The following is a 13700-nucleotide window of genomic DNA, read 5'->3' on the forward strand; positions in this document are numbered from 1 at the left end:
AGGTTTACAATTTGTAGTCATCTAACGTCATTATCATGCAGAGTGTTCCCATCACCCTTAAGTCGCCCCCATCCCTTCTGCATGGAAATGGCGTAAACACAGTTGGTGTAACATAGCTTGTGGGACTAGTGCCCACACCCCAATTGCTGCTAGTGTTTGGTTCGTACACACAAATTCACATTAGAAATATTTTTTTTTTCATGAATGGACATTGATTGTTTAAACACGTCTCATATCCAACATTAATTGCTAACCTGGTGATTCAAGCTTGTGTTGTTCTACACAACTTCACCAGGATTAATGAGGCTTCCTCTTCTGTTGACATGGAAGATTTTCCTACGTCATCAGGTTTGAGTTTGGAAAGGACCCTGCATAGACAACCTGGGACTGCAGGCATTGCAGACTATTTTTACAGCCCAGAGGGGTCCCGACTCTATGCAGACTATTTTTACAGCCCAGAGGGGTCCTTGCCATGGCAGAGGGACGCTATTCGTGGCAGTGTTTGATATCTTCTGGGCTCTTTCACTTTTTTTTATTTTGAAGATAGATAATGTAAATTTATTGTGGTAGTTGAGTGTAGGGACTCGCAAGAGAATGAGGACCCTTGACGTGGGCTTGCGGGCTGAAGTTTTTTGGCCATCACATAGTTCAAAGTAAATATAAATACTAATGATGTTTTCACCAAAATGTAAAGGACATTAACATCGTTAGTATTTTGCCTATATGGTCTAAAAAAATCTTCTAATACCTCATGTTCACATTACCCAAATACCGATTATGTTCCTCTAAATAAAGTGATTTTTTTTTAACTATTGTGCGTGTCTATGTTTATTGGAAATGTGCAGAACTGTAAATGTTTTGTGTATTTAAAAAAATTAACACAAGCCAACTGAAAGATTTGTACCAAGCTTTAAAGAAAACATGTTGAACACAAATCCAAATCCCAGACAATCACATAAACGATTTTTTTTAAAAATAACACAAAATATAACATTGGACCATATCAAAGGTCAAACAGGTCTCACGTAAACGAGCCAGGCCCATATGTTGAGCCTGGCCATACATGGCCAGGATCTGTGGCCCCAGTTGCCAACCTGGGCTGATAACTTGGCTGCCCAACAGGTTGTGTAAGGTCTTGTGACCGGTGGTATGGTGGTTGGGGGGGGGGGAGAGATGGACCTTGAGGTGGGTGTGGAGGATGGTGGTAGCTGCGTCCATGCTGGGGAGGTGGGATGCTCAATATGTGTCTTCGCAAGTCATTAATTTGCGAGTGTATATCTCCCTGGTAAGGGGAGGCATACATTTTGATTACAAGGGCCAGCGAACCAACACACTCGTGATGTTTTTCTGTAGGGACCTGCTTCAATAAAGGAGCAAGGCCCCTCAACATCGACTCTTCAATTCCATCACTCCTCCTCTGGGCAAGGAATTCAATGACTCGGGCATCTATCATCTCCCGAGTCGGTTGCCCAGAGGAAGAGTGAGGGACATTGCGGCGACGCCTGGGCTGTGAAAGGGTGGGCTGGGCCAGTGATGGCTGGTCAGGCTCCTCAGCCGATGTTGGGGCAGGACTACTTTCAGGGGAAAATACTGCCGGAGTGTCACTTTCGCCCGTCTCAGAGTCCTCTGGGTCATCCAGACTGTCCACAGTACTGTATAGAAAAATGACATGAAAACATATATTATATCATTTGACTACTACATTTCGTAATGTTTCAAAAATAAAACCAGCTGTGTGTGTACTATAGACGGAGAGCCTGCATACATCACATGTTGTTTAATAATGTTGGATTATCACCTTCAATGAGAATTTTCCAAAATAAAAAACCCATAAACATTACTTTGGTTTATTTTTATATAAAAACGCCAAATGGGAAACTATTTGTAAAACATTGTTTGGATTTTGGAGCTGTCCAGCACAAAACGAGGTATACACATTCAAGGACCAAAACCAGTGCTGATATTCTGTCCGTATCTTCTGTATCTGGCCTGCTTCTACCATCCAAACCTATGTAAGGAAAACCAAAAAGAACATCATTTCCAGACAAACAACATGGACCAGGCATCACAAGGCCATGGTGGTAGTAGTAGTTAAAAATCAGCTGGAGGGATGCAGTTGGAGCATCATTATACTCTATTATAAATAGGAGTATGTAATTGTCATTTTATAGTTGAACTTTTAGGAATCCATGTTGTGGTTTGTAAGCCAACATTAAAACTATGTAAATGACAATTACAGTACAGAACGGGTACAAAATAAAAAACAAAAACAAAAAAGTTAGCATGTATGTTCCAAAAAATATGAACAAAACTACACATACACAAATGACTACACTATTCAGGGCCAAAAAAAGGCAAGACGGTTTATCCAGCTTTTTCATATTTATGACCCATCCACAGGATAGGTACACAAGATCAGATTGGCGGGGGACCAACAGCCGGCAACCACGACGATCAGCTGTATGAGGAGACAATGCATGCGTGCGCACGTGCCATCTCCCTTCTCTATTCCTGCTCTGATTGCAGATATCTATGTTACTTGATCTCGAAAATAGTGCCACACAGGAAAAAAAAGAGATACGGGAAGTGGCATGTGCGCTCGTCTCATCATACAGCTCATCAGCGGTGGTGCCGGGTGTTAATCCCACACAAAAATGATATGGATCACCTACACAGAGGATAGGTCATCAATAGTACAACGCCACACAACCCCTTAAATTCTTTACGACTATTGCTAACCAAGATTATGAACTATTGATAACCTGCAAATAAGGTTTTTTGATCAACAAAAATACTTACGGCCTCAAATCCATCACCGCCCTCAAAAATTGCAACTGGGCCATGTACAAGTATGGCCTTTTTTGGAGCTGCCTTTCCCACTCCGGCCTTTGGCAGTTAGATCACGGCTGAATTGATCCTGGCAGCTGTTCCACCGGGTTTTTGTCTGTTTCACTGTAAAGAAATCAAATATAAAAACATCGGAGAAACAACTACTAAATAATAACAGTACAAATACTAAAGTGAAAATGTTAAGCTAAATCAAGTCGCCAAATCAGAAAAATTTCAGAATTTGCAAGATTATACAGCACATGGTACTGTACACCCATGTGGGGATACTAATGTACAATAAGTTCAGGAAGGAAGAGATTAGTCGTGCAAGCCATTTGTACTAAAATACTTTATAATATGTGATGGTGACAACTATAGGATGCTCAATTACAACAGGGACACATGTGTCACCAAATAAAAAGTGCATATGCAGGTTATACATGACTACTGTTTGCTATAGCAAAGGGAGGGACAGCCATTCAAAGTAAAAAATGATGGGGTATGGTATTTAGTGCACGACTCTTCCAAAAACCATGTACAGGCCTATACAAAATGAAGCTGGCCCACAAAATATACAGTATTATGACCTCATGGAATTTATAGCTACATCATTTAGTGACACACAGGGCAAGGACAGTACAACGACATTGCTAGCACTTACCAAAATCTGCCCGCCCTCTGCCATCTGCTTTGGTCCATTCGGCCCGCCTCATGCTACGGGCCACTTGCTCCCAGGCCGCCTCCTTCCTAACTCGGTCCTGGTATGCATTGTACCTGGTGTCCCAGAGTTCGGGCCTCTCCTGCACCAAATTTATTAGTTTTTCCACATTCCATCGTGGCATATTAGCAGAAATTCTCAAGGCCCTGACTGCCGCTCCACACTACAGAATTTCACCACAAGTGGCTAGCAATCAGCATAACCTGTGACCTTGAACTTCCTGTATATTATTTTTATTTTATTTTATTGGCACAAGCTCTGGCAGACAGGTTTGCCATGCAAATGATAGGAATAAAACGGGTGCGGACGCGGATAACAATCGGGTGTGCCTCCCATTGACTTAGCGGTCCAATTGACTTGAATGGGTCCGCGAACCGTTTTTCGCGGACAAGAATAGGACAGGTTATATTTTTTTGACGGACTGGAACCACGGACCACAGAGGCGTATAACAAACATTGGACTACCAGCATTTACAACGGCTCCATAGAAAATGAATGGTTCCACATCTGAACCGCGAAATGTGTGGAACGGACGCGGAAACAAACAACAGTCGTGTGCATGAGGCCATATATAGGGTGGTATAAACCTTCCAGCTACTGAAAGATCACATTGGACATAATAACTGTCACTTTATCATAAATTCAACCAGAAAAACACAGGAGCAGAAAAGTGCCTTTTTTTCCGGCAACATTCTTTGATAGTACAATTTGTTTAAAGATTACAAGATACTGCGGCACTCTATGTCTTCAAAAATTTTCCGTGTTTATTTCACCAAACAAGCTTGGCAATCAAGTTAGCGTTCAGATATTGAACTGTTAGGCCGTTTCACACAGTCAGAGTCCGGTCAGTGTTTGATAGTGTATAATGGAAGGATTTGCATTTGTTCTGTCTGTGTTTTGGACCTTCAAATCACGATTACTGATGAAAATCACTGCTCAAACACTGACTTAGGGCTCATGCACACGAACATATTTTCTTTCCACTTCCGTTCCGTTTTTTTTGCGGACCATATGCAGAACCATTCACTTCAATGGGTCCGCAAAAACAACGGAAGGTACTCTGTGTGCATCCCGTTTCCGTATTTACGTTCCGAAAAAAAGTAGTGCCTGTACTATTATTGTCCGCAAATCACGGTCCAAGGCCCCATTCAAGTCAATGGGTCTGCAAAAAATACGGAATGCACATGAAACACATCCGTATGTCATCCGTATTTCATCCGTATTTTGTGGATCCATACTGTAGAAATGCTATACCCAGCCCATATTGCTCATGTGTTTTGTGTATTCACAGAGTACCACCCTAATTAGCCATTAATCAAAGCGCTGAAATTACACAACACAAATATGCAAAACACAAAAGAAATATTAAATCAAAAGAAAGGCTGTGTAAGTACAGCAGTCATTCGTATTCCATAATACGGGATAGGGGGATTTCTAGGCAGGATGGTGATGGTCTGATGGGGGACCTTTCCCTGATTCTCACCCTATTCTATCGATCCCTGCCTATAAAATGGAATGGCCACCCCGATAGGGGCAATCCCGTATTCAGGAACCTCCTACAAGCACTCGGATGGCCCTGAAGACAAATGTGCAAGGCACCTAGATAAGGTGTCCTAAGGTGGATCTATTAGATACCCTACTATAAATACAAAAAATAATAAACACTGAGTACATCAAAAGAAAACAAACAAATGAATGCTAAATACATCAAAATAGATAGATGCTGAATACATGCTGAGTACATGAAAGTAAAAAAATGCTGAATACATCAAGGTAAGTCATTGGTCAATACAGAATGATGAATAGATGCTCAGTACAGTTTCTGCAATATCAGATTGTATCCTGATTAACACAAAATACCTTCAGTTTGCAAAGGTCATCGCAATCAATTTATTGGTCCCCTACACCAACGCGTTTCGCGTGTTTTGTAACACCAGTTGATCATAGGTAAAAGATAGACGTTGATATTTATTCAGGAAGAAGGCAATAGTCAGAAGGTAGCGCCGATGCGCCTGCAAACACCCTCACATTTTATATAAGTAAATAATATACATCCTCCCATAAGATGTAAGGTAGATACTGCTTAATCAAAGATTGCAGAGGAATAAGGTACTTGCGTGCCCCATATATTAGATACAGGTTAGATGTCAGCCAGTATGGTTACTGTTAGCCGGGATACACGTGCCACTGTAATATACTGTCTGCATCACTTAGTGAGTGTGTGTGGCGCAAAAAATGGATCTCATACAGAAACCATACGGATATGTTTTGTGGAATAACGGAACGGAAGAGGACTTAAATCAGAGAGAAAAAAAACCTCAGATACGGAACAACGAATCAGTAAAAAAAGGGACTGCAAAACAACAACGGTCGTGTGCATGAGCCCTTAGGCCTCTTTCACACGAACGTAAGGGTTCAGTGCTGTGCTGCGGACCCCAAATTACAGTCCGCAATGCAAGAGCACCGACCGTGGGCAGCCGCATGCAGATCATAGACCCATTCACTTGAATGGAGTCCGCAATCCGTCCGTTCCGCAAAAAATTCTATCTTTTCGCACTCCGTAGTGCTTCCGTGAGGTTCTGTTCTGTGCTTCCGTTCCGCACCGCATCTCCAGATTTGCGGACCCGTTTAAGTGAATGGGTCTGCATCCGTGATGCGGAATGCACATGGCTGGTGACCCGTGTATTGCGGAACCTCCGTATATGATCCGCAGCACGGGCACGGAACCCTTACGTTCGTGTAAAAGAGGCCTTAGGCCTAGGCCTCGTTCAGATTTCCGTGTCCGTTTTGAAGTCCGTGAAAAAAATCAGTACTTGATTCATCCGTGAAGTTGTCTGTGTTTGTGTCAGTTTTTTTGCCCTCTGTGTGTCATCTGTATTCCACAAACACTGCATCTCCTATCAGTGGTCAGTGAAAAACACACCAAGTGCGGATGCAGGGCCGGTTTCAGACAAAATGGGGCCCTGGGCAAAATCAAAAGTGGTACTAACAACACAGTTACATTCTGTCGATAGCAGTGCTCCCTCACAGATTTACACCCCGTAAAGCTCCTCACACAATTCTTCATCCTCATGGCCCCAGAATATGCCACATGCCCCATCTCCTCACAGCAATGAGTTCCTCTTACTCACGGCACCTGAGAATGTTAAAGAGGACCTTTCACCTGGAAAAACATTGTGAACGAAGTATGCTGACATGGAGAGCGGCGCCCGGGGATCTCACTGCACTTACTATTATCCCTGGGCGCCGCTCCGTTCTCCCGTTATGCCCTCCGGTATCTTCTCTCACTAAGTTATAGTAGGCGGTGTCTGCCCTTGTTCTGTGGGCGTCTCCTTCTCCTAGGCTGTAGTGCTGGCCAATCGCAGCGCACAGCTCACAGCCTGGGAGAAAAAAACCTCCCAGGCTGTGAGCTGTGCGCTGCGATTGGCCAGCGCTGCAGCCTAGGAGAAGGAGACGCCCACAGGACAAGGGAAGACACCGCCTACTATAACTTAGTGAGAGAAGATACCGGAGGGCATAACGGGAGAACGGAGCGGCGCCCAGGGATAATAGTAAGTGCAGTGAGATCCCCGGGCGCCGCTCTCCATGTCAGCATACTTCGTTCACAATGTTTTTCCAGGTGAAAGGTCCTCTTTAAAAACCTGAAGCGTGGGATTCCTCTTTAGGCGCGCTTTTCCCCAGAGGAAATCAGGGAAAGCACCCTGTTTTAAAAATGAGTCTCAGCCTGTACTAGGCTCATTGTTAGTATATCCCAGTTCAGGCCACTAGATGGCAGCACTGAACCATGATAAAGTGATTTCTATACAGAATAATGGAGCAATTTACATCTGATGAATGTAAGTTGTGGTCCACTTGGGGGACTTAACAAAAAGAAAAAAAAAATTTAAAAAAGTTTTTAAAATATAAAAAATAAAAAGATACAAAAAAAATTATAAAATTATGGGCAAAATATTTTAAAAAAAGTTAGCCCATATGGTGAATGGCGTAACAGATTTTTACGGCTGTTTTGAGCTTTTTTCATCACTTTATCTCCCAAGAAAATTGAATAAAAAGTGATCAAGTCATACACAACCCAAATGGTATTGTCAAAAATGACAGATCGTCCGCAAAAAATTAGCCCCCACACATCTCAGTGGACATAACTATAAAAAAGTTATGATGGTCAGAATATCGCGATGAAAATATATATATTTTTTTTTACTAAGTGAGTCCTGATGAGGCTTAGCTTGCTGCAGTGAGCAGGCCTATAGAGGTCCTGAGTGGGGGGGGGGTAGGGGCAGGGGCTTTTAGGGTTGCCACCTTTCCCAACAAAAAATACTGGTTACACAAGTTAAAAAGGTTGGTGTGGGTTAATACGGGTGCTATTTGATCGTATTTTACGTTTTCCTTCATTTGTTTTATCAATAAAATCAAACTTTTCACTGTTGGGGACACCTTGTGTTTTTAAGTTTCATTTAGCCTCTATTTTTAAAATGTTTCTGTGGGATTCAAACTCACAACCTTCTACGTTAAGGGCAAAAACCTTAACCACTGGGCTGTAGAGCTCAATGCTATGGTTTTGCTGAAAAACCTCATAGAAGTTTCTCTTTTATTATATAAGAGAAACTTCTATGAGGTTTTTTCAGCAGTGACTTAGCATTGTGCTTTATAGCCCAGTGGTTAAGGTTTTTACCTGTAATGTAGAAGGTTGTGAGTTTAAATCCCCATAGAAACATTTTAAATAATACTGGTTACACAAGTTAAAATAGTTGGCGTAGGTTAATACGGGTGTTATTTGATGATATTCTACGTTTTGCTGCATTTTTTCTCAATAAAATCACATTTTTTACTGTTGGGAACATCCTGTATATTTAAGTTTTATTTAGCCTCTATTTGAAAAAGGTTTCTGTATGGATTTGAACTCATACCTTCTACATTAAGGGGCAGAACCTTAACCACTGGGCTATTGAGCTCAATTCTAAGTCAATGCTGAAAAACCTCATAGAAGTTTCTCTTCTGTTAAAAACAGCATAGAAGTTTATCTTGTATTATACAAGAGAAACTTCTATGAGGTTTTTCAGCAGTAACTAAGCATTGAGCTTTATAGCCCAGTGGTTAAAGTTTTTTCCTGTAATGTAGAAGGTTGTGAGTTTAAAGGCCCACAGAAACATTTTAAAAATAGAGTCTAAATTATATTTATATACACAGGGTGTTCCTAAGCATAATGACAATGCTTGTTCATAACACTGACTCCATATATGGACATATGCATATATGGAGTCAGAGCAAGGACTCCTAAGCTGCGAAATTACCCACTCTGGAGTCCCGACTGTTAAGCTATCTGTGATTTGCCAGGCAGGACTGAAGCAGGGTGCCCCTTAGAGGATCGGGGCCCTGGGCAATTGTGCAGTTTTCCGCCCCCTAATGTCGGCCCTGTGCGGATGCCATCCATGTTGTGTTCGTGTTTTTTCCCTGACCCATAGGCCATAATGGACGTGTGTCGTCCTCATCACGGACCAAAGTAATCCATGTCACTGTGATTTTTTCACTGACCCATAATCAACTGCAAAGGTTGCACATATGGCCTGTCTGCCCCTGATCATACTGCTGGCTGAAATGCATGTGGTCATGTACATGACGCCAGGTGATAGATGCTGTTAATATCACAGATATTCATTTAAATATATATCGTAAGTAGTATATTCTTCTCAGTAATTCCATTGAACAACGCGTTAATAGAATGGATCACTTAATATTTTCTAACTTGCTTCAATTTTCTGTAGATTTTTTATTATATTTTCTTTACATGATTATGGGGACAGTCATCTTGAGAAAACTGTTTTCAGCAGGTATTTGGAAAAAAATAAATCTCCATCTTTATAATAGTGATGTTGCTGTTCATTGTTACTCTCCCTGTGATGATAATAAGATGACCACTGACTATCCCTAAGGCTAAAATGAAGGTTCAGTGGCCAATGTGAAAACTGCAATATTTATCGACAATAACATAAAATGAAAAGGCCACCAACAACATTAAAATAAATAAAATACTTGACTTAGGGCATGTTCACATCTGTGTTGGAAGCTCAATTCAGGGCTTCCATCACAGATTATATAAAAATAGTAGGGAGAAAAGTCCTGCATGCAGGACTTTTTTCTCCGCTAAAAAAGTGTTCTCCTAAATGGAAACTGAACTGATCCCATTTTAGTCAATATAATTTGTTTGGCTCCATTCCTGTCGGTTATGTGCCGAATCTGGACCCTTTTGCTTCAGAGATAGCAAAAGGGTCCAGTTCCGGCCTGCCTCCCCCCAAGTCCATGGGATCAGGGAACAGGGTATATTCTAGAGCAAGGCTGGCCATCCTGCGGATCTCCAGCTGTTGCAAAACTACAACTCCCAGCATGCCCATACAGCCTACAGCTATCAGCCTACAGCAGGTCATGGTGGGAATTGTAGTTTTACAACAGCTGTAGAGCCGCAGGTTGGCCAGCCCTGTTCTAGAGAATGGCACAGTCATTTAGCAAACAAAACAATTTTAACTAATTTAAAGAAATGGACAGCTGACCAGAAGTACAGATATCCTACAGCAGAATTTAATTTTGGTGATGGTGTGCATCTGCACAACATTTGAGAAATGAGAACGTTTTTACAGACAGCTGTCCAGAAGTACTACTGTCACAGAGAAGAATAAAATTAGGGTAAATATGCAGTGCGAAATTTCTAAAAGGAGACCATTTTTATAGCTGGCCAGAAGTACTAATGTCTGATTAATTTAGTTTTGATGCAGGTGTGAAACTGTGCCATATTTGGAGAATGCTACAATTTTTATGTACAGCTGGTCAGAAGTACTAATGCCTGCTAAATTACATTTTGGTGAGGGTGCAGAACTGCAACTAAGTGGTATGGCAGCAACTGCACCAGTAGCAACTTGGCAAGGTGTGAGTTCAGCTGTCACGGCCTTTGGTGTGTGCGCCGTGACATGGTTGCCACACATGCTGTTGCCGATGGCAACGTGGTGGCTGATGTATGCACTTCCCCTTTAAGTTGTACCCTTCCCCTGTCTGGTGCTGTAAGGGTTAACCCCATGATTGGGTGTGGTCGCTTTGGGTATATTTAGCTTCTGCTGGAAGCCTGTAGCTCAGTGTTCCTCCAGGCTTGGTGTGTGCTGGTGGTTCACTGCTCCTGGCTTTACCATCTGTCCAGTGAGGGCCATCCTTGTGGTCATCAAGGTTTTCCCTGTTTCTCCCTTGTATCCTCTATGTACCCAACCTCACTTGTATCTTTGGTGTAGGTTTATGTTCAGGGTTTTTTGTTACATGTCTGGGCTGTTATTGGTGTTTGTCCCTGCATGTGTGCAAGACGTTTTCCCTGTGTGTGTTGTACCTCCGCGAGGGGGCTGGTTTCCCGGAGGCGGAACCATACGCCTGTATGCAGCGCTGCCTGGAGCTTCCGTGCATCTGGTGTTCGCATGGAGGTTTGGTGCCGTCTTTCCATTTCTGCTGTGGCAGGTAAGTGTTGGTTGTTGCTAGTGTTCTGTTGTTACACTGTGTACTTACCTGCCGTTCAGTTGCTGCATATGGTCTTCCCTCCACCTGTTACTAGGCAGCTGGAGACTCCGGTTCGTCTGATTCCCTGAGGAACTGGTTGTCTCCTATTCTTGACCCCTATGCCAGGGACCGTCAGGGTCAGCAGGATCCAGGTTCCAGTGCATGAGCCCTCCAACCTTCAGGGTTCACTCATGCGGTCAGGAGATCAGGGTCATCATTAGGGCGGCTGTAGGTTGTGGCCTGCTCCCTTTACTGTAGTCTGGCCTAGTAACAGTTCCCACTATACAGTGGGGAGTTTCCCCCACTCCCCACCGTGACATCAGCTTTCTCATGACCACACATTCCGTTATGAATGTCTCATGATGGTGTGGGGGGCAACAAGGAGGAGCCTGAGCAAGAGAAGTAGCTGCTGGTGCTGATAATAATAATAAAGACATTATACTGATTGGGAATGCGGCCCGACTGTCAGAAAAAAGTCAAGAAGTTGGACAAACTTGTTCTGAATGCCAGCCAGTTCTATTTTCCCACTGGACATGGTGATGCCACTTCACATTCTGCAATAGAGCTCCGTTACCTACATTTGTGTTTGAATACCCAAGGCCTATTATTATCTTGCAGATCTTGCACACCTTTGTGGTTTTGTTTGCTGGCCTTGTGGAGAAAAACTGCCGAATGGGAGATACTCATACAGAACTAGCAGCAGTTTCAGCAGCATCACAAGTGACATAGAGCTGACCATAATAGAAGCATATCTGGCCCTGCCAGTTTTTTTGGAGGTTTTGGCTGTATTTTCCTTTGCTTTTTATTACCGCTGCAGGGAAAAGAATTCTAGAAATCTTCTTGAGCTGCAGATGATGAAATGAACATGCCAGTGATTGAATAAGGGAAGCAAGGAAACATCATTGTCAAACATAATTTCTAAGACTGAAATTGAAATATCAGGTTTAGGAAGGCTAGTAGATAGGGGAAAGACAATAAGTACATTTTTTTTAAAGTTTCAGGACATGATTTAAGAGACAATTGCAAAACAATCACTGGTGTTTTGTAGTACTGCTGGAGTGAAGTCACAGGATTAGTTATGTAGTCATTAGCATAGAGATGCTACTGAAAACCAAATCTGTCCGATAGTGGCTGTGTAAAGAGAAGTGAGGACTGGACCTAGGAGTGAACTCTGAGGAATGCCAACAGCAGGAGGAAGAGGAGAAGTAGAGAAAGCAAATGATACACTAAAAGAGTGGCCAGAGGGATAGAACGAGATCCAAGGGAGAGCAGTGTCCTTTAGGCCAATAGCATAGAGCATACTAAGGAAAAGTTTGTGATCTACCATGTCAAATGCTGCAGAGAGATGCAGAAGAATGTGTAGAGGGTAGTTGTCATTCCCTTTTGCTCTCAGGAAATCATTAGACACTTTGGTAAGGACAGTTTCTGTTGAGTGTAGAGTGTGAGGGGACCAGGGGACAAGAAGAAAGTTAGCAAAGAGTATACCATACATTTCAGGATTTAGATATGAAGGGGGGATAAGAGACAGGTTGGTAGTTAGCAGGACAGGTTGGGTCAAGAGATATATATTTTTTGTAGTCAGGTTAGAAAAGAATGTTTAAAAGAGAAAATAAAGATGCCAGTACAAATAGGTTAAATATTGTAGTTAGGTGAGTTATGAGGGAATAGGATCACTACTGCAAGTAGTTTTTTGAGAAGAGAGTAGCCTGGAGACTTCTTCTATTTTTAAGTCCAAAGAGGAAAGAGATCAAGGGGAAATGTTGGAGAGAGGGGATTAAAGCTGGTTGGTTACTGGAACATTATTTCCTGCTGTTTTCAATCATATCTTTGAAGTAAGTGGCCAGGTCTTCGGCATCAAGGTCAGTAATGGGCATGTGCACCTTATTGCTGAGGAGGGAAATAAAAATATCAAAGAGTCGTTTTGGCTTATTTGAAAGTGACAAGATGAGGGGAGTTATGTAGGTTGAAGTAGGCAAAGTGAAGGGGAGAGTTATAGGTTCAAAGCATAAATTTATCATAGAGAAAATCTGCTGAGGTACATGCTGCCTATCGTGGTGCTCCTCCCCTTTTGTGGGGGAAGATCATAGGCAGCATGTTGACCGGTGAGTGTGAGGTGACTGACAAGCCCCCATGCCCAGGATAAAAATCACTGGACATTTGGTGCACTCAAGATTGATCACAATGTACGATTGAGGCCCCTTTCTCCCATAGTTACTATATATACCCCCTTGGCTAGGGTTCACCCCTCTATACAGTACTTTCACAGGGACCATATCTATTAGTTTGCAATTAATAATCATGTCATTCTTGTTCTAATACCCTTGACAGACACCTGGCACCACAGATCTATGTATACTTTTTTTTCTTCAAAAGAGCTTTATTAGAAAGCTTTGTATCATACATCAAATTTTTGTAACAGCATTTGTAATTAAAATTGTACACAGTATGGGGTGGCTCTACCAATCAGTAGGAAAGGATGGTGCTCAATATCTATGTGTTAACTCCAAAACACCAGAGGGTAAATTTAAATTATAATAATGGAGATATGGCACTCATATACCGGAGGACTGCTCAAAACAAACTATTTTATTTATGTTCAACTATTAATAATAAAAGTCACAATATT

The 13700-nt window shown here is 42.2% G+C and overlaps 1 long non-coding RNA gene across 1 annotated transcript in view; it reads right to left on the minus strand.

Annotated features, from left to right (window-relative positions):
* Positions 1-1510: 1510 nt before the first annotated feature.
* The window catches only part of LOC121001796, a 40266-nt gene continuing 28076 nt past the window's right edge, over positions 1511-13700 (minus strand). The window contains exons 2-3 of the long non-coding RNA XR_005779145.1: positions 2800-2952; positions 1511-1652 (exon numbers count right to left, since the gene is read on the minus strand). This is a non-coding gene — a long non-coding RNA (uncharacterized LOC121001796). The remainder of the gene's footprint in view (positions 1653-2799; positions 2953-13700) is intronic.

The sequence above is a fragment of the Bufo bufo genome, chromosome 5, assembly GCF_905171765.1.
Source record: "Bufo bufo chromosome 5, aBufBuf1.1, whole genome shotgun sequence".
NCBI classification, from domain to species: domain Eukaryota; kingdom Metazoa; phylum Chordata; class Amphibia; order Anura; family Bufonidae; genus Bufo; species Bufo bufo.